A 22,739-nucleotide genomic window follows, 5' to 3' on the forward strand; every position below is an offset into this window, starting at 1 on the left:
CCTCCTGGGCACCTCCCCTTCTCAAAGCAGCCGCATCCCTCACTCCTGGCTCTGCTTCTCCTCCTCCCTGGGTGCTCAAAAGAATTTTTCTCGCAGGGAAAACGCCTCCCTGCGCTGCACCTGGGGCGCCGCTCCTGCCCTTCCCTCATCCACCCACATCTCACCAGCAAATTTGAATTGCCCCCTCCCGTCCCACCCATCCAGCGTGTTGCTAAGTTACAGAAGACAATTAGGACCAGCTTTGGGAGCTCTTTGCCATTCCAGTCACGAAGCGCTCATTCTAGCTCTCTTTTCTTTCCCTGGGAGCGGCAGGGGAATGCTTGTTAAACTATAATGGAGGAAAACCTCTCATGTTCAGAACAGGCGGCCGAGGTAGGGTTTTTCACCACACAGCTCTTGCAAACTGCATAAGTGGGCAGACCCTGCTCAATTGGATCCAGCCCTCTTAAGAAAATGTCTGAAAAGCCATTGTATACCTGCACACGGGGCTGTCTACCGAGGCAAACAGTTAAACTCCCCTTGGAAGTGACAGAGAAGCCCCGTCGCTGCTAGGGTTGGATCTGGCTCGCTGTCCAGTGCGCGAGGGCGGTCTGCCCCGAAGGCGGCTCACTTTACTTTCCAAAGTAACTCTTGCAAGACAGATCAAACCAAACAGTTTTAATCTGCTCTGATTAATATCACAAAATGGCTCCCCCACACCTTTAATACGGTCCCCTGAGCAAATGAAGGCTCAAAAGTATGAGGGGCTTGTACCGGCCGACTCGGGGCAGGCAGTCCAGGGCAGCTGTACTTTGCCCCAGCAGACCGCTAGTGACTTTCAGGGCCCAAACTGGTCAGGTTGCCTGAAGAGGCGGCCCCAGGCTGTCCTGAGCCCAGCAGGCTGTCGCAGCAAAGCCAAAGCAGGTATTACATTCTGACCTGTATTTTTTTTAAAATGCCAACTGGCATGCTGACTAATGTCTGTCTACCTTTCAAATCACCCTGAGTTCTAGCAATACCAGTGATAGAGGCAAGGCAAACAGCATCTCTGCCCCACTCAGCCTAGCTGTGTGCCTCTGCATGAGGAGCATATCCGTTCTGGTCTCAGAATCCTTACTCGATGAGGAGACAGACCTTGCAAAGATGGAAGTACTGAAGATGATGTATGTGGAAAAAAAGGAGCACAGAGCTGGGGGGGATGGAAGATGCTCGATCCGTAACCATGGGCTTGGCCTGGGTCAGTCTAGATTCCAATTTGATGCTTATGGAGACAAGGCAGGCCCACTGGCCTGAGTGAGAAGGACACAATCATTTGAGAGCAACATGGTGGCTTCCAGTGACCTAGGTCAGCATGTGACCTATGACCCACACAGGGAGAGTCTCTGAGAGCACTCCAGTAACAGGGAGATGGGGCCCAGAGGCTTATGGGAGCATCTTGTGTATCTGCATGCAATGTAAAAAGCAATGTGAGGCTCAACCCATGGAAACGAATGGGGGAAGTGGAGGTTTCTGAAGACTGGATCAGACAGAAGAACAAGTAGAGATACCATGGCGACTTCTATACTGAAGAACTGTGGGCAGAGGCTGCTTGTTCCCGGCCACCGAGACCCGAAAAAAAATCACACAGAGGCTGTATTATTTACAACACTGCTTGTGCTATTAGTTCAGGCTTCTTATTAACTAACTCTTACATCTTAAATTAACCCATTTCTATTATTCTGTGTATCACCACAAGACTATGGCTTACTGGGTAAAAAGCTTCCATGTCTGCCTCCTTCAGCAGCTACATGGCATCTCTTTGGCTCTGCCTACTTTCTCTCTATATCCCTGTTCAGATTTCTTGCCTGACTTTATTCTGCCCTACCTTAGGCCAAAAGCAGCTTCTTTAGTAACCAATGGTAACAAAACAGTCACAGCATCCAAAGGGGAATCCCATATCAGAGAATAGCATGCAAGCTTCAAACTGTAAGACACAAGGGCAATTCACAGCACAGAACTGACAATATGTGCTTCTATATTCACACACATGTATAACAGCTGCATTTCTCACAGGTACTCAAGTGTCCACATCCAGCCATGTGCCAATGTGCTGTGGTGTCCTGAGGTGGGGAGAAGCCTAATAAACATGGACATAAAGTGAGAAAGGGTAAACTAAAACAGGATAAAATTCTTGAGCAGGCTATTAAGGAATGTGGTATAATTAATTCTTTATGTAAAAAAACCAAAGTTGTTGTAATATGAGTGGCGGGCTGTGTTCCGCCACCTGGCTAGCTTTACCCAAAATAATTACACAGAAACTGTATTCTTTTAAACACTGCTTGGCCTATTAGTTCCAGTTTCTTATTGGCTAGCTCTTACATATCGATCTAACCAATTTCTAATAACCTGTGTAGCTCCACAAGCTGGCTTACCAGGAAAGATCTTAACCTGCGTCTGTCTGGAGTGGGAGAATCATGGCGACTCACTGACTCAGCTTCTTTCTTCCAGCATTCTGTTCTGTTTACTCTGCCTACCTAATTTTATGTCCTATTAAAGGGCCAAGGCAGTCTCTTTATTTAACCAATGAAATTAACACAAGCCAGAAGACTCTCCTCCATCATTTCCCCTTTTTCTGTTTAAACAAAAAAGAAAGGCTTTCATTTTAACATAGTAAGATTACATATAACAAAACAGTTATCAAGTAAGAATTACAGTTACAATAATTATATCTATTTTATCTTTTATCATAACTAAGGAAAACTATAAGTAACCATTCTTCAACTCCATCAAAGACTCCAGAAGGATATAATATTACCTAAGCAAACAAGAAATCCAAAACTCTAGAAATGACAGAGACATTTCGCTGCCTAGACAGTCACCCAAAGTTCCTCTGTACCGTTGGGGCATCCATCTTCGGCCTACAGGCCCATAGTATCCAGCAGACATTTCCATGAAGCAGGAAATTTCAAAGACAGTTCAGTCACTTTCTGCTGTGTCCTGCAGAATGTCTCACAGACTCTCATGAATCAGGAACCCCGAAAGACCATCTCACCTTTAGGCAAGTTCAGCAGTCCTCTCTCTGCGGGTTCTCTGTGTCCAGTTTATGCAACAGTCCAGGCAAGAACAGTTTCTTGCCCAAATGGCTATCAAACTCCATAAGGAGCCTCTTCAATGCCCATCTTCCTCTTGAAGTAGCTGGGGTTGCCAGGAGCAGACATGTCTCATTGCCATGAAAAACCCTAAGTTATTAAAATATTTTAAATGCCATATTCTGCAGCCTTTGAGAGATATGAAGAATGCCTATCTGAAATATATCTCTATATATCTAGAAAATCTAAGTAACATGACTACAAACTTGACTATTATTTATGATTATCCATCAACAACCTTTATTTCCTAATTATACATTACATTTTAAAAATGAACTACACAATCACAATACCTTAATCAAGATCAGAAATACATACACATATAACAAAATTGACCTTAAAATCCATACCAATGCAAATTATTCATATCTATATCATATCCCGCTTTAAATGTAAAAGAACATTTATAAACACTATTTTGGGAACATGGGCTCAGTTTTTTCTCTCCAAACTGCTTCCTGCTGAATGGGATCACTGTTATTCAGGTCTTTTACGGGATAACCTGTCTTCTAGGTTCATCTCAGTCGGGAGTTGAGCAAAGTAACTTTTTGAGGGTGTTCACAGCAACCTTTCAGGAGGGTGAGGTCTATCATACCATATTGGAATAGAAGAAATCCACAGGGTCTCATCCTCTGTGAAAACAAAAGAAGACCCTTTCCAAAGCATCATATCCTTAGACCCAAATTCTGAAGTCATAACCTCTGTTGTAATATGAGTGGCAGGCTGTGTCCTGCCACCCGGCTAGCTTTACCCAAAATAATTACACGGAAACTGTATTCTTTTAAACACTGCTTGGCCTATTAGTTCCAGTTTTTTATTGGCTAGCTCTTATATATCGATCTAACCAATTTCTAATAACCTGTGTAGCTCCACAAGCTGGCTTACCAGGAAAGATCTTAACCTGCGTCTGTCTGGAGTGGGAGAATCATGGCGACTCACTGACTCAGCTTCTTTCTCCCAGCATTCTGTTCTGTTTACTCTGCCTACCTAATTTTATGTCCTATTAAAGGGCCAAGGCAGTCTCTTTATTTAACCAATGAAATTAACACAAGCCAGAAGACTCTCCCCCATCACAAAGTGGTTTCTATTATGTGATTTGGTTTTGTGTGTGTGTGTGTGTGTGTGTGTGTGTGTGTGTGTGTGTGTATGTTAACAGGTCTAATTTCATTTATCAGTCCAACAACAAAGTCCCGGTTGATGTTTTAACTCACTTTATGGCCATGGTCCTTAGCACAGCACTAAGCACACAACAGGCAGGAAGTCGATGAGAGCAAGTGAAGGAAACACATTACTATCCATGCTGGACGTTCTTCCCTGTGTTGAGGAACTAGTCCCTGCAGTGCCCAGTGAGGACCGGGCTTCTAAGACACCACAGCATGTGAGAGAAGATGGCTTCTGTGCCCCTCGCTGACTTCTAGGGGGAGGCAGGAGGTCTATCACACAGTGTAATTGATACTGTGTGACAGCAAGGTCACAGGCCATATCCCAGACCTAATTGCACATTTAAGGGGAAATTGCCTTCCAAGTGACATACGACACATTGAGCTTGATGGATTCCAGAGTCCAGCCTGGCCGGGCTCCATTCCCCACATCACATGTGTGCACAGGACCCTGACTCTCCCATCCTGCCCAAGTCAGTATCTCTGGAGTGAGAACATGTCGTTTGAGCATTTCACCCCTTCTGAAGCAACCTGGCCCACGACAGTGACGAATAGCTAGGCTCAGTCTTCGGTCACTTATTCTAAGTTATTGGCAACCACGTAATCTCCCCAAAGTCCTTCCTTCCACAGCAGGGGACTTTCTAGCTTTCTGTTATGTCCCTTTGTTTGTCTTTAGCAATAAAGCTTTGTTGGCACATCCTTTAAGGGTCTTATCCCAGCACTTATGTTTGGACATTCAGTCAGTGGAAGGAGATAGATGGTTAGCATGAACTTTGGGGCTAAAAGGGTTCAGGATTTAAATTTGCCTGCTTTTGATAAAGAGCCCAAGAATTCCAGATTATTTCTGTCCTTTCATTCTCCTTCAGTTTGGAGGGACTGGATTTTTCATAGGGAATCTCTCATTTCTGTTTTGAAACAATGGAATTTTTAAAACTACAGATCTGGCCTTAGGCAGGAAAAGCCGACAACAGATCATCACTTGAGAGATTTGGCCCTATGATTGATTGTAAACAGCATGGAGGTGTTGTCCTCTGGAGCCGTGCTGTCCCTACGGGAGGCTCTGAAGTCAGGTACACAGGATGATTTGACTAAGGGTGTTGCGGCCAGCGGTCTGAAGACCGGAATTGGGGATTTTAGGTGGTTCTCTGGAAGATTTGGAGTTAGTAACTTCAGATGGTACCCTGAGAGTTTTAGGTTCTTTCTTATGCAAGAGAGAGAAAGGGAAAGGGGGGAGGAAAGGAGAAGGAGATAACTCATTGCAGTTGTCCCTTGGTGTTGTCACGGCCCCCACTCACTGCTTGAGTACTAAAGTCAGAAAATGCTGAAGTCTCTCACATAAAAAATTGGAAGTGCCTTTGCACAGACCCTATGCATAGCCTCGCCTGCTGTCAATCTCTATACAACTTACAATACCTAACACACATAAACCCTGTGTGAGTCAGTCAGTGCTGGGCTGTATTGCTTAGGAAGTGGTGACAAGAGCACAGGCCTGTCCACTCATGTTCAATGTAGGCACAGATATCTTCCTCTGAGTATTTTGGATCTGTGGTTGGTTGACTCTCGGGTGCAGAAGGTTTGGGTAGGGAGCATGGACTATATGTGAAGCAAGGTATATTAATTAGCTTGACTGTAGTAGCCACAGTAGACATGTGTACCAAACCAAGAATGTCAGAACTTCATGTTGTACAACGGCTAAGGTGTAAAGACCAGTCATGGACTGGCGGATCGGCAGCTAGCCCAGTCAAGGTGACTTAGCCAGAGTCTCTCAGAGAGAAAAGGCCAGATCAGCAGTCTGCCTTCTCCCTAGCTCTGGCCTCTCACTGATGCTCGCTTTACAGAAGGTTGGCAGAGTGAGCTTTACAAAAGGATCTTGGCTCATATCCTCCCTTCTTAAATCTGCAGATGCAAATAAAACGCTGAGGTCTTTGTTGGGCCCTGGGAAACCCCCTTGTTTATTTGAACAGTGTCATCTCACGTACCGGTTTTTGTGGCCAACTACAATATGGCCCCCAGACTCCAGGGCCTTTGCACTGCCTGCAATGCTCTCCTTCCCACCTTGCCCTGCCTCTCCCTCACCTAGTTCTCAGGTTGGTGACATCTCTGGGAACCCATCCCTGACTCCCTGGTTGGATCACGTTCATCAGTTGTCATTGAGAACCGCGGGCCTTCCTTAAAAGCCTTGCCCATGTTGGGAATGACTTGACAGCATGGGCTACCAAGCAAAGGGTAGACTCTGGAGAAGCTGAATCTATCTTGTAGATGAATCCACAAGACCAGAGCAGTAAGGAGGGATGCTGGGTGGGCCAGTGGACGATAGCCTGAGCAAGGTGTGGCTGAGCCACCATCACATCCAGCATGAAAGACTCAGGTTGCAGATAGGGAAGCCACATGTGTGTGGCTGGGCAGTTGAGCTAAGGGTTACACACCGAAGAGAGTGACGTCACCGACTAAGGTGACAGCTGGCTCCACGGTTAAAACAAATGGTGTCACCTGACTTCCAGAGGTCTCAGCTGCTGAGCGCCGTGCAGCTAGGCACTATGTAGGAGCTATACACGTGTCATATATAGAGGCTGAATGTGTAGATTTGAGGTCACACTGTTGGGAACAGACAAAAAGCATCTTCTCTTAATACTGCCATGTTGACTTCAGACTCCATTTTACCTGTAGGGGAGAATACAGTTCAGGTTCCCATGCTCTAGAGGCACTGAGAACCTTCCAACAGTGGACCCACCTCCTCCTTAAACCATAGAAAGAGTCGTTATGCATCTTTAATTCTCTAGAAACATCACAGCCGTTCCTAACAACAGAGAGAACAAATGAATCTGATTGGTTGGACTGAAAAGCTCACATTGCATATTGGTTGGCAATGTTGGAACATTCCAGAAAGCCCCTAATCTCTAAATCCCGATTGGTGAAACCGTAACTGTAACTTGGCAACAAATGTTTGTGATTTGTGTGCTTAAATGCTTGCTTCAGCTAGCATTCAGGGTTGCAGTTCAGCTTCCAAGTCTGTTCTGTGGCTGTGATCAGTCAGTGCTCCCCTCTTCCCCTTCTTTATGTTGCCCTGCATTAAATCTTGCCTTGTGGTAACCATTTCGTGTCTTCTTGGATTGATTTGGAGCCTTGGACCACAGCACCAACTGTGTAAATCATGGTGAATGTTTGCTAGCCTGTGGCTATGGAACGAACGCCTCTCCTTCACAGCCTGCTCCCACGCCATACTGCGGTGTGCCCAGAGCAACTGAAAAAAACCTTGCCTCCTTTCAGGTTTTTTATCTATTTCAAATGTACATATATTTTGCCTGCAAGTTTGTCTGTGCACCTTGTACGTGCCTAGTACCCTCAGAGGTCCAAAGAGAGGTTTGGATTCCCTGAGAACTGCAGTTGCAGATGGTTGTGAGCCTGTGAAACAAATGTGGGTCCTCTGCAAGAGCAGCAACTGCTCTTATCCATCTCTCCAGAGTCTTCCACCCCTTTCTGATTATCTCTGGTATCTTGTCATGGTCTTGGAAAACAGAGTGACACACGGTACTAGAGAGTTAGCAAGAAAAGCATCATCTAATCCCAGTCCAGCCGGCGCAGCCATGCAGTAAGGACACCACCAAAGTCCAACTTGATGAACCAATGAGTTTTAGTAGAGTTACTTACAGGAATTTGGGTGAGGGACTACTTATAGGTACAGAAATGACTCAAACACAGCTGTATCACCAAAGTCCATGAAAACTGGGAACCTGAAAACACTGCACAGCCTTTGGACAGGTGATGGGATGGTAGTAAATCTTGTCAGTTTCAGGGACTTTTGTAGATAGTGACATCATGTTTGAACACTAGAGGTTATACACACCATGGAATGAAGTCCAGTTCAAGCTTTTCTCTGCTTCATGCATAGGAAATTGTTTTCACAGAAGGGCAAGGCAAGAGTTCAAGATGCTGGCATTTTCACACATACTGCCTCCTCATTTTATGTATGGTTTTCCTATTTTGGACTATTTCAGTCCCGTGTTTCCTACTTAAACTCTTTCTATAGCAGTTTCTCTTCTACAAGGAGAAATAGCAGCAAAGATTAGATAGCAAGCACTGTGTAGAGCTGGCTATCCTCGCCACCCAGCAGTATTCCTGTGGGGACACTGCTGTCCCCAGGTCCAGTGCAGGGGGAAGGGGCACTTCCTGTCCAGGTCCTTTCTGGGACTTTAATTAGCGGTCAGCGTGTAACTTGTATCACTTTAAGTCCCGCAGACACGACAGGCAAATCTCACATCTCCTTGAACTGAATGTTTAACTTTTGCAAAGCTGAACATGTAGTGTTGCCCTTCCCTTCCCAGCTCTGTAGCTGGAAACAACACTACTGTCGCTGGCGCCATCAGCAGCTCAGCGACAAGGTGCCAGTGTCACATGGGCGTTAGAACTAAGAACGCATAGTCAGGGTAAGACTTCTGCTTAACTCTGGAGGTCATTTAAATCCTTGCCCCCGTGGAAAGATTTCATTCTTTTTATTAACAGTTGCTTTAGTTTTCTGTTTTATTGCGCCAACAAATATCAACCGAGCGCGTGCTATTTGCTCCGTGAGGCTCTGGTGGTGGGGGTGTATGAGTGTAAGGTCTGCGCTGTGTTGGGGCTTATGTTTTTTTGGGGGGGGGATTGTTATGAACAAGGAGCAAAAGAATATAAACATTAATAAAGATTTGGGACTGAAACAGGTTCTAGAATAATTGTGTAGTCAGGAATGGTCCTCATAAGGGAATGCTGGTCCAGGGAGATGTGAGGACAGGAACAATACCCATTCCTGCAAGCAGGGACAATGCGTCAAACCATGCCACAGGCGGCCAACCCAAAAGCACACAGGACAGTACCAGACTGAGCCAGACTGGGACTTTGAACCCTGCCTCTACCCCAGGAGCAGGCTCCCTGACCCCTAAGTGTTTTGTTTCTCTTCATCTCCACATTGGCGACATATGGATAGTAATGGTTCCTAACTCACAGGGATGGTATGAAGCTTGAAAGAGCTAATGTATATATTTCATTGATGCCTGTCACATGATCAATACCACACAGGGCACTCATCATTACTAGACTTAAAAGGGCTAAATAGGAACAGCCATGTCTATTATTCACAACCGCCAAACATGCGGAAAGAATCTAAAAGTCTATCAGCGGATAGTGGTAGAAGTACGATGGAGTATGACTTGACCTTTACAACGTAGAAAATCGAGCGCATTCCTCAGCATGGATGAACTTTGAGTCTATTGTGATGAACAATATGAGCCAGTTTCAAAACAGCAGATGCTGGGCGATTCCATTTGTGGGAGGCACCCAGAGTTGTCAAGGCTGCCCAGACCTGGGAGAGGGAGAGTTGCTCAAGCAGCCCAGCCTTTCAGTTCTATGAGGCCAGAGAGTCCTGGCGATGTCAGCGTGAATGCCTGGGGATATCGCTGAACAGCGCGCTCATAATGGCCAAGAAAGAACAGCGCATTTTGTGCTATATATTACCATGACATGGTTTAAAAGTGTTAAGTGCGAGTTAATATCGGGCTAAAGACAGAAAGGGTACAGCATCTGTGCTGCAGGGTTGTGGGGGTGGGATCCTGCTCACCCTCAAGATTTCCCATGTAGACCTGGCTACGCAGAATCCGTGTACTATAGGGAGCTCAGCCCACAGCTTGCTGATATCCACAGAAACCCTGGGTATCATTTAAGGCCCCTTTCTACCTCTCTCTTTCCTGTGTCCCTTAGGGTCCTCAGAGAGAATTTGTGTCAAAGTGGGGGCCACCTAGAAGAACCATGCCTTGGATGTCATACATGTCCTGGTGTGAAGGCAGCCCAAGAGACACCCTGCTTTAGCTCCTACTCACACCAGCTAGGACGAGTTCTACCGCCCAGTTCCTGAAATGAAATATCTGATGCTTAAATGGAAACTCCGTATAGGCCAACTGCAGGTAAAATGTCACGATAGTTGGCTGGGCCTTTGATGAGAAGGATGCTGGTAAAATCAGTTTTTCTGGATTTCTGTCTCGGGAGTCATAAACCTGGGGATATTTTTAAATACCAAGGAGAAAAGTGCAGAGTGCTACTCCCACAAGGAGCAGACATGGGAAACCACAGAAAACACCAAAACCTACTTTTATTCCAATATTGCATCCGTGGCTAAGTTTAGTTCACACAGAACAGAAAGGGACAAACAGCAGTGGGGAATAATAAAACACAACCATCGTTATTTTCTTATAATAGTAAGAGCCACGTGAGGATGGGTTTGTCCTTCAAAATAGCTCCTGACACACACCTTTGCGTGCTGGTGTGAGAAGATGTGTTGGTGCGAGATGAGCGAAGTGGTCACGTGACACAGGCGGCGTGGCTGCGCCCAGCTACTGGGTACCGCTTGAGAATGAGCCCCGCAGTGCCCGCACAGTGGTCACGTGACACAGGCGGCGTGGCTGCGCCCAGCTACTGGGTACCGCTTGAGAACGAGCCCCGCAGTGCCCGCACAGTGGTCACGTGACACAGGCAGCGTGGCTGTGCCCAGCTACTGGGTACCGCTTGAGAATGAGCCCCGCAGTGCCTGCACAGTGGTCACGTGACACAGGCAGCGTGGCTGTGCCCAGCTACTGGGTACCGCTTGAGAATGAGCCCCGCAGTGCCCGCACAGTGGTCACGTGACACAGGCAGCGTGGCTGTGCCCAGCTACTGGGTACCGCTTGAGAATGAGCCTCGCAGTGCCCGCACAGTGGTCACGTGACACAGGCGGCGTGGCTGTGCCCAGCTACTGGGTACCGCTTGAGAATGAGCCCCGCAGTGCCCGCACAGTGGTCACGTGACACAGGCAGCGTGGCTGTGCCCAGCTACTGGGTACCGCTTGAGAATGAGCCTCGCAGTGCCCGCACAGTGGTCACGTGACACAGGCGGCGTGGCTGTGCCCAGCTACTGGGTACCGCTTGAGAATGAGCCCCGCAGTGCCCGCACAGTCACTGCCACAACCCAGACTGAGCGTCATACACAATACAGATGCCGCGCAGAGAAGGCTTCTTCTTTAAGGTGTGTTGGAGTGGGACAACATAGGATTTCATCACAGTATGTTCAAAATTGAGTGCCATTTAAAACTTGTTAGTTCTGGAACTTTCTATGTAATATTTTCAGAGTGCAGATGGCCAAGGATAAGCAGATAGCCTATACTTAATAGTCATGATCTTATCTGGAAAAATAATGCTCCCATCGTTGTCTAAGACAGAAAACATGGCATAATAAAATGAACGCGTGCATGGGTTCAGCTTGAGAGATTGGATCAAGAGCTTAGGAGCTGTTGTACATCAGTGTTCAGGCTTCTTATAAACAGAAACACTCAAGGAGTATATAAAGGGGAAGGAGCCAGCCACAGATACCAGAAGAGTCATGAAAAACATAGGTGGACATGGTGGCACATACAAGCCATCCCAGCACTTGGGAGGCAGAGGCAGGATGATCAGTAATTCCAGGCCAGCCTGGGCCAGAGCCTGTCATGAACAAATAAGCACATAGAAAAGCTATCAGGAGAGTCAGCAGGGGAGTGACCCAAGAGAGCAGGCTCCAGGAATACTGCACATGAAGATGCTGAAGCAGAGAGAGAAAGGCATCTCACATTGGTCCAGGAGGCCACTGGGGAGATTCTATATATCTTTCTTTTCTTCTTACTCTGTGACACGCTGTATGGCTGGACCCTGGCGTCCTTCTCTCCTTTTTCTTTTCTTGCTCCTCCCTCTTCTCTCCTAGATTCCTCCTCCTGTTTAATCTCTCTGTATGCCAGTCCCACCTATTACTCTCTCCTTCCTAGCTACTGACTGCTCAGCTCTTTATTAGACCAATCGGGTGCTTCAGGCAGGCAAAGTAACACAGCTTCACAGAATTAAGCAAACGCAACATAAAAGAATGCAACACAGCTTTGCATCATTAAACAAACATTCCATAGCTTAAACAAATGTAGCATATCTTCCACTAATATGCCACAATGTCCCACAAACTGGATGATGTATAAGGATAGGCTTGTTGGTTCAAAGCTCTGACCCATGGTCAAGGAGCTGATACAGTGATGGGCCTGGTGTTGGTAGGTCCCAGGAAGCACACAGTAGCACATGGCAGGGACTATGCAAATACCTGTCCACTTCTGGTCTACAAATCCACTCACAAGAGAACCCACAAGCCCCTAATCATCCACTCACCATCGAAGAACTCCAATTGGGTCTTAAAGAACCACTTCTGGTGGTGGAGATTAAATTTTAACGTGTCAGAGAAGACAAACCATGGTTCAACCACCGTGGAGATGAGGGGCAGTCTGTAGAGGATGAACCTTCATAGCCAGTGTCACCCTGGCATTGGCACACACCAGGGGAGCAACCACTGGGGTATCCAGCAACACTGATCCAGATTTAACTTCACCACATGTGCCCAGCTCATACACACCCTTGGTTTTCCATCTGCCTTTCACAACAGCCCGTTGGATTTACTCAGACACGAGGACTGGAAAGATGGTTTGGCAAAGAGCAGCTCTGGAAAATGAACACCTAAAAAGAGACAGCAGCTTGAACAACAGTCTGGGGAGTTTTTCAGAATAAAATGGGGGTTGGTGGATGGCTCATGGTAGATTTGCCCAGAATGTGGGAAGTCATAGTCTCAATCCTCGGCACCAGCAAACAAAACTGAATTTGCATCAGCTGTTCTAGATGTTACTGTTTTGCTTCCCTATAGCTAGTTACAGCCATTTCTTACGAGTCTCAAAATATGACTGCTTGACATAGAACAACTTGGTTTTCCTCTCACGGTTGCGTTCATTTTTGTACTTTCTCCACTTAACTCCTGAAGTGGTCTTAAGTATGCACGCTTATGTTCTGTGAAGAACGAGAGATGGTCACGAGGATGGACTTTCCGGTTAGCACGTGATACATGTTTGCTATGCTGAGAGAACCAGCACTAACCTGCCATGACGGGCTACCAGGTCTGTCTCTTGAAGTGTGAGATCTACAAGAGCACCAGGAGAGAATTCCCTTACTCGTAAATTCTTTAAAGCCTTGCAGTGCCAAAACTTTTATTAATACAAACACAGCATCCAGGCATTTAGGCAGAAAGCCATGTGAGTAGCAACACCAGGGCCCTCCTCTTCTCTAAACACCATTGCGGACAGAGCAACAGGCATCTGTCAGCAACAATGCCAGCAAAGGACATCACCCCTGATCAGACAGCACAGAGTGGTCCATGTGGAGATGCAGCTACTCACCCCACGGACACTGCTGAGTGGCAGCAGGCTGATCATTGAAGCTCGTCTCTGAGTGCTCCACCTCAGAGTGGATGATGGGATGGACAGGCAGCTAGGTAGGCAGTTGGGTGAGCGGGTAGATGGGATGGGGAGACAAATGGAGTTTCTCGGTCATCTTGATCTCTATGAATCTCTGACCAGAGTACGGTTTCCAGTCTTTCTGCAGGTTTGATCTATGGTGCGGTATGTTGCTAGGGGTGGAAAGTGTGCAACCGGGTTAACACGGATGCCCAATCAGTTGCTTTCCCTTGACACAGTGACTGATATGATGCAGGGAGATGCTGGGTACAAGCAGTAGAGAGCTTGGGGCAGCATCAGGGTTTGCTTTTTTAAATGAAGGCTTTGTGTAGAGAGGTTGTAGCGCTCGAGTTAGCACAGAGAGCTCCTATGTGGCTTGTGGGTCCCCTACGGTTAACATCTTCATTCCCGTGAGGGGCATTTGCCACAGTTCTGAAACCAGGCTTAGCACACTGCTATGAATTGAACCCCCAACTGGCTAGATGTTGCTCATGGGCTTCCCAAGGCAGCGTAGAGAAGTGCTGGCTAAGCGCTCCACGGACTTTCAACTCTTGGCCTGGTCTGGTCTTCTCATAATAGCTCAGAGAAGGATATCCCAGAGGTGAAGCGGTCCTATCACGCTGGTCCGCTGGAGCCTCGCAATGTCACTGGTTCAGTTCGTTCTCATCACTGGCTATGGTGGTGCTCGGCGTATATGGAGTGTGCAGCAATGCCTCCTGGATTGCTGGTTTACAGACTATGGAAAATGATTTCTCACAGTTCGGAGGCTTGGGGTCTAAGATCAAGGTGTGACTGTGACAGCTGATGAGGACCCACTTTCTGGGTTAGCTTCCCTGTTGTTCTGCTTTGTTTAAAAGGGTGGAACAAAATCAAGAAGGAGGAGTCCTGGGCACCCATGCAAGCTTTGCACAAGCAGTGGACTTGAGTGGTAGCCAAGGTTCAGTTCAGGGGAGGAAGCGAAGTGCTTGGTGAGGATGTAGGAATGCCTGCTTTTCCTGAAGCCGGGGCTCCAGGGGGCTCAGGGAGTGTCTTGGAAAGCAGGCCACTGTGGCACTGGGGACAGGAGAATACTTTGTTTTCCCTGTGGTATTAGGGGTCTGGCAAGGGGGTCTGCAGTATGAAAAGGGCTCAGGGGATGACCTACTTGAGAGTAAGTGTTGAGAAAAGCAGGCAGATAAGGGAACGGTGTGGGCCTGGGCTACCACCGTCAGGAGAATGGTTCAATAGGTATGACGTTTAAGCAAAACTGAGCAGAGCGGGGAGAGCCGTGTGTATGGGCTGGAGGGCAGCCCTTCTGTCAATCAGAATTGAGGCACTGGAACACCATGCATGAGGCAGGCAGGAGAAGGGAAGCTGGAAGAGGCAGAAGCCCTGACCTGGCTTCTGGCCTTTGAGTTGAGCACAGTGCAAGGCCAATGTCTTGTTGAGGGTAGCTGTAAAGCCTAGCTTCCCATGACAGACTTGACCCGTGTGCTGGGACAGCCGGAGGCTGCCGGCAGCATTCTGTCCACCCCTGCCTAGGGAGACACAGGTTTCCCAGTTCTCTTGGAGGCAGTGTTGTATCAAGATCAGTGGTTTTCTAAGAGTAAGTTGGCAGTAGTCACTGACTGTGGGTTTGGCTTCCAAAATCCATCAGCATCTCAGAAGCAGAAGTGTTCCTGGGTTGGATGCGGTGTCAGCAATGAACAACCTCTGCTTGATGGGCTCTCCAGGTCAGGTGTTCACTTTCTGTCTGCGGCAAAGAGGCCCTAGCTCCTCTGAAAAGTGCATCCAAGTGAGGGTAGACAGTGGGGGTGTGGATTGTTACCCCTGATGCAGTGAAAGGCCTTCCTGTTCAAGACTGATGCCACATAGACCGCAAGGAAGGCATTGAAAGTGTGTCCCTCATCTCTGCTCGGCCCCAGAGCTCCATCCAGGCCTGCGGTCCAACACTGAGAGGAAATCAGGAGGGCAAGGCACTGCTGAAGGCGGAACTGCAACCTGAGCCAGAGCAGAACCCACCAGCAGCTCATAGTCAATAGCAGTTTCCAGAGCATCTTTCTGGCTAAGCCAATCAAAGTTTAGATATTCTGATGACTTTCTTACTTAATCTTAAAAAGGAACCATGGGGAATGGATAATGAGAGATGCAGGCATGAAGCCAGGGCACAGCCAAGCAAGCGTGCGCACACACACACACACACACACACACACACAACCTCTGTGGAGTGCAAGGATGCTAGGGTTTGAGCGTGAACCGTGCCCAGCAGGCTCATCTATGTCCACACGTGGTCCTGGACAGACAGTAGTTTGGGGAGGCTGTGGATCACTTTGGACATGGACCCTAGCTAGCAAAGGTAGGGATATGGTGGCTGCATTTACTGGTCTCCAGTTTGGCCTGCATACTACCTGATTTCTTTGTTTCTTGACCAGCTTGCTGAGATGTAAATAAGCTAACTAATGGTCTATGAAGCCACTCTCACTCCCACAGCCAATGTACTGTGCTTCCCCCACTGTGAAACTGCAAACTAAAGCAAGTCCTTCCTGGGGCCAGGCAAGGAGGAGGACCACAGTTCAGACCCTTAGAGCCCACTTCAAATGCCTGAGTAGGCATGGCAGCCTGCCTGTGACCCCAGTCTGGGAAAAGGGAGTCGAGATCCCCACAGCAAATGAGACTAGCTGTCTCTGTGAGTTTTGGGGTTGATTGGCAGACCCTTATGTCAAGGAATAAGATGGCAGAGCAATCAAAAATGATTCCTGACCTCAGCCTCAGGAGACACATGTGTGCTCATGCACATCCACACATACATATGGTCCCCATGCATGCGAATATGCATCCCCATGCACACGCACACAAAAGGACAGGTGCACACATACATGTTTACACATACACATGTATACAGACACACATGCATACACATATGCACAGAAACACATGCACACACATGCATGCATACACACACACACACTCACACATTGGAGAAAGGAAAAAAAAGAGAGTTTTTCCTTCCTTAAGTTACTCAGTTGGGTAATTAGCACATAGGGTCATGAAGCCACTAAGGAAGTCCCTTTTCCCTGATGTGCGTTCCTGAGGGAGCCTGGTATTTCTAAGAATGTGGACAGCTGGAGGTGGGCAAGGTCTCTTTTGTGACTCAACATTCTCTGCTTAGCAAATAAGGGAGGTGAACCCCTATGGGAAAGGTGACCAGGCTCAAAGACCTCCAGGAATAGCAGGGCTGGCTGGGTGACAGCATCCTTTGAGTGCCCAGGCTCCTGGCACCAGAAGAACCCAGACCTGTTTCTCTGCCCTTTGCTTTTCTCTACCTGGCATGAATCCCAGTTGCCCACCTCTCCTCAAAATATCCCAGCCACTCCCAGGGCTTCACCTTCTGAGTTCCTGTTCAGTCGACATGGCATTCTTAGCATGGGGTTATGAATTTTGAAGCTTCTCACAGAACAACATCCACATGAAGAAGCAGTAGTTGTGCTTTTGGGCATTAATGCTGCATACATGTCTATAATCCTAGCGCTTGAACAGCACAGGTCGGGGGATCCTAAGTTCAAGGCATGCCTGGGCTAAATATTGAGATTCTGTCTCAGAAAAACAACAAGGGGATTAATATATAAACAAACAAGGAACCATACCATTCAAAAGATCATCATAAAGCAATCTGAAAAGTAGCCTTACAAGTGAGGGTGAGCACCGTTACCCTCCTCCCTCGGTGGGTTTTGTCTCCCTCCATTGACGTTTCATTGCTCATGACATCTCTGGATTTCTTCTGGAACTCTTCTAGACAGCATTTTAATTGACTCCAGGATCTGGTACATACGGAGTACGCTTTTTACACTGACTACACCCTAGGCCCTGAATAGTCCCTGAGTCAAAACTTTCCAAGTTCAGTCTTGATTCTGGATAAGACTGGCTAGCTGTGTGACTGCAGGAGAGTGAGCTACCAACCCCATTGCAAAGGGAAATTGATATTTAATGTTCAAAACTGATAGGAGGGGCAAATGAGATGGTTAAAGTGCCCAACCTCCCACAGAACACCCTCAGAAATGCTTTCTGCCTTCCTTGTTTGAGCATCATTCTCAGATACTGCAGTTCCAATCAATGTAGGGCTGACCAAGGAACACTTTAAAGGTTTGTGTGGAGGTCTGAAGGAGAATGGTCCTCATGGGCTCATTTCTGTCTTGAATACTTGGTATCCAGTTGGTGGAACTGTTTGAGAAGGCTTCGGAGGTGTGGCCTTGTTGGAGGAGATGTGTCACTGGGGGTTGGCTCTGAGGTTTTGGAAGTCCATGTCAGACCCAGACTCATCTGTTCTCTGCCTTTTGCCTGCAGATCAGGATGTAAGTAAACTCTCAGTTACTTACAGGATGGCTGTGGACTAACCCTCTGAAACTGTAATCAATTCCCCAGTTAAATGCTTTTTAAAGAATAAGTAGCCTTTGTTGTGCTGTCTCTTCACAGTTAGAATAGTAACTAAGAGAATGTGTTAGGGCTGCCTGGAAAGGTTTGAAAATAAATATGCTGTACCATAAGTTAACCAGTGATCACATGAAAGATATCATCATCATCATCACCACCACCATCACCACCACCACCACCATCACTGTCATCACCACCACGATCACCACCATCATCATAATCATCACCACCATCATCATCACCATCATCATCACCATCATCACCACCACCATCATCATCACCACCACCACCACCATCATCATCACCACCATCACCACCATCATCATCACCACCACCATCATCATCACCACCACCACCACCACCATCATCATCACCACCATCATCATCATCATCACCATCACTACCATCACCATCATCATCAACCTCCTACTCCTCAGGCTTTTGATACAAGGTCTGATTCTGCAGTCCAGGCTGGCAGTGATCCTCTGCTTCAACCTCCCAAGGAGTGAGATTTTATGTGTGGGCCACCATGGTCTGCCACATACATCATAAAAGGAACAAGACACTTCTTTCCCAAATTAGCTATTCTTCACTGGTAGGTCATGTTTTACTAACCTTAAAAATAACCCAACAATAAGTAATTTAGATTTTGCAATTGTGTAAACTTTTGGCAAGCCAAGAGTTTTGAACCAAAAGAGATTTTAAGTTGATTGTTTTTTTCGATTAGAATCTCTAGGTCAACAATTACATGTTAAATAACATGTTAAGTAACATGTAATCCTTAAGACGTGAGGATAGGTCTAACCTAAGTCTGATAAGGCTTTCTTTCATCCTGTGTACATCAGGCAAGAGGCTTAGATGCCTTCTAATTCATCTCCACTTCAGCAGCTGTAAAACGGGAACCTCAGAATCACCCTATCAGAGGGATGGAGTGGAGATTGACTTGACTGAGACTCTTCCATTTCTGATGGGGTCATGTCCCGATAAACCCAGTCCATAGGCTGCTGAAAACATTACAGGTTAGCACACCTAACCTGCTGAGTATCCCTGTGTAGCCCGGCCACTCACATGTGCTCAGAACACTTCCATTAGTTGGTCAAATTACCAACCACAAAGCCTACTTTTTACCAAAATGTTGGCTATCTCATGTGATTTACTTAATACTGTATATTCTTTAAAAATCTGAGGAAGGGGAGCCATGTTAGGCTGGAGACCACCTGTCATTAAGTTGGCACAGTCCTGGAGGTCAGAGGGGGTTCTGTCACTGCAGCTGATTTGACCTGATACCCGCAGGGCAGCAGGAGGTGCCAAAGGTTCCTATCCTATGATTGACAGCCTCATCCTAACTAAACTTTCTGGTTCTGGCTTCACAGAGAGCAACAACAAACCCAAGCATCACTGAAACATGCAAAAAAAAAATAAGCAGAAAAAAATGCCTCCCTAGGCAGGACCACCAGACATGGGACCACCACAGGGGAGCCAGGGGGAGTGGGGTGGGGTGGGGTGGGCCTGGAACTTGTCCTGCTGGTTGAACATTACTGTGCTGTGACTTTGAATGAACATCTCTCTCTTCTTACTTCTGTAGCTTTTTGCCCCGGGGTCTGTGAGGCTTGGGGGCCACAGTGTGTGCCAAGGTCCCAAGCAACCATAGAGAAGTCATCACTGTTGACCTCAGACTTCCTCCTCATCTGGTTCATCCTCCCTGATCTTCTGAGGGGGTCCTCTGGCTACGAACCCCACTCTCACCCCACCACTTGCAGGCACATGCGTGTGGTTTGGAAATTCCAAAGCAGGCAGTTATGCCAGATTATGACAAGTTCTATTTGAGGTCCCAGTAGGAGACTAGGGATGTAGAGTGTATGGTCCAACTGTTAGTTTTCAGTCACATGTACTAGTCTGCCCTTGGGGTCTTGACAGGGTCTGTCCTCAGCTGCAGCCACTTAGAGTACCTCCTGTGCACATTTACTGTGTTCCCTTTGAAAAGGGCCCTGCCCACCTCCCATCTTTCTCTCTCTCTGTCTCTGTCTGTCCCTTTCTCTCTCGCTCCCCCCTTTCTTTCTCTGCTTCTCTGCCTGTCTCTCCCCCTTTTCTCTCTGCCTCCCTCTTATCTTCTACTGCTCCTATCACCAGAAACTAGTCTCCCCTCTCCCCTTCCCCCCTTTCCCATTCCCTTTCTCCCTAATAAAAAACCCTTCATGGGGCTGGAGAGATGGCTCAGAGGTTAAGAGCATTGCCTGCTCTTCCAAAGGTCCTGAGTTCAATTCCCAGCAACCACATGGTGGCTCACAACCATCTGTAATGGGGTCTGGTGCCCTCTTCTGGCCTGCAGGCATGCACACAGACAGAATATTGTATACATAATAAATAAATATTAAAAAAAACCTTCATGTGAGCTCTGCCACATGGCATCTTTCTCTAGTGCTCTGCTTTTTTTTTTCTTTCTATTTACAACACCAACAAGATAAATCAAATTCCCTGTTCTGGACCTCAATTACCTGTGCCATCCTCCACATTCATGGAGGATGCTTCCAAGCCTTAGTCCGACAAGCACAGGGTCACAGGACTCTGAGAAGATGCCCGGCCGATGTCGGATTTACTGATGCATTTGAGTGTGGCAGAAAATCACATTACTAGAAGCAAAGAGACACTGCTGCAGAAGGAGAGAGAAAATGTGAGCGTTCCACAGAAAAATCAACAGCTGCAACAAGATGACAAGGTGCCAAAGACCAAAGAAATGGCTGAATGAAGGGTACTTCTCCCCTGCCACCCTCCTCACACCTGTAGGACCAAGCATCTTAAGGACACTGGAAGCCTCAGTAGTAGATCCTTATCTACTCCTTATCTACTTCGGACAGAGCCACTCCCCTTTGTCTGAAGAACTGAAGAACTTAGACACTCCTCACTTCCATCTGTTTCAGCAGCAGCAGCAGCAGCAGGCGGGAGGGGGGCATTTTGTCAGCCACACATGGAAACTTGCTCATTGTCCCGTTACTTCACTGTTCTCTCAAAGTGAAGCCACCAGAGCACAGGAATCATGAACAGTCAGGTTTAAGTACAATGTTGGCTGGTTTTTGTCAACCTAACACAAACTTAGACATATTTGGGAAGAGGGAGTCTTTTTTTTTTTAATTACTTAAAAAAAAAAAACACCAATCCAAATGTCCACTCCCTCCCCTCTTCCCACTCCCTTCACACACCCTTCCACCCCACCCCCTCCAATCCTAAGAGAGGGCAAGGCACCCTGCCCTGTGGAAAGTCCAAGGCCCTCCCTAATACATCTAGGCTGGGCAAAGTATACAACCAAAGAGAACAGGATCCCAAAAAAGCCAGCACATGCAGTAGAGACAAATCCCAGTGCCACTGTCGGTGGCCCCTCAGTCTGCCGCAACTATCAACCACGTTCAGAGGGACTAGTTTGATCCCATGCTTGTTTACTCCCAGTCCAATTGGAGTTGGTGAGCTCTGCTTAGCTCAGGCAAACTGTCTCAGTGGATGAACCCCGGGTAACAAGTAATTGCTGCAAGTGTGCTAATACTGTCCAAGGCCTGCACTAGAACGTTTGCTCCCCCAATACCAGTGAGGTAGGTACTACTAGCTGCCACCTACTAAGGTAGGTTAAGGACCCAGCCTAAGATAACAGAGATAGAAAAGGGAGGGTCAGGATTTGAACCCAGGTGCCTCCATGATCCAGACAGACACAGTGCTGTTCTGAGAGCGAAAGGATGGATACACAGCAGCATCTATAACACTGAAGAAACAGGAGGGGCTGGGGAAACGACTTGGGATCCCTAACAGTGAGATGTGAACTGTATATGCGCGTGAAATCACAAACTGGCGCTCTGTAGCACACACACAGTGCAGCATGAGAACCCCAGCCCGACATACAGCACTCAGCTGCGGGGCTGATGGAGACAGTAGTTTATACAACCTAATCCTCAAAGGTTGTGTAAGATAAGACAAGGCGCAGCGTTTCGGTTACTAACCAGCGTCGTGTCCTCCACAAACGCTTTGAATGGCGAGCGTGAATGCAGTTGCAGCAGCTCCCGTCTGGAAGGGGATAGCGAAATTTGCTTATTTTAGTGCTGGGGGGACGGCATCAGAGGGATTAGCGGGAGCCCTGCGCATGCTGTCAGCATTCTGATCCTTACACGCTACCGCTTGTCTCCGGCTGCTGACCTGGGAAGGCCTCTGCTGGCGGCCTGGGATTTCAGTGTCTCACACTGCTACCTCTGAGAGCAGCTTAGCAATTAATTATTCCCAGGAAACCTTGTAACTAAAAGCTTATTGTGTTAAACTTGACATGCGTCTATCTACGGTGACTGAAAAGTGCATTTGGGGACCTCTGCGGTCCCACCATAAGTAGTAGTTTTTTCCTAGCTAATGGTCTGGACCTGGACCTGTGGGACTAGACATGTGGTCCCTAGTACATGCTCTTCGGTGTGACAAAAATGGAGGCTCTGTGGCACAGGGAGAGTAGGAGGGTCCTTCAAGGTGTTTTTGAATTTATATATATATATATATATATATATATATATATATATATATATATAATATATGTATATATATGTGTGTGTGTGTGTGTGTGTATGTGTGTGTGTGTGTGTGTATACATACACACACACACACACACACACACACTTTGTTCCTTTTTGTCAGGAATTTTTAGAAAAGTGCATGCACACACATGCACTCATTTCATAGGGACATGTGAAGATCAGAGGACAAGTGTCAGGTGTCATCTCCTTTCTCCGTGGGTCGCAGGGGTCAAACTCA

Source organism: Microtus oregoni, unplaced genomic scaffold (genome assembly GCF_018167655.1).
Source record: "Microtus oregoni isolate MIOR12 unplaced genomic scaffold, Mior012 000045F_ref0000178, whole genome shotgun sequence".
NCBI lineage: Eukaryota > Metazoa > Chordata > Mammalia > Rodentia > Cricetidae > Microtus > Microtus oregoni.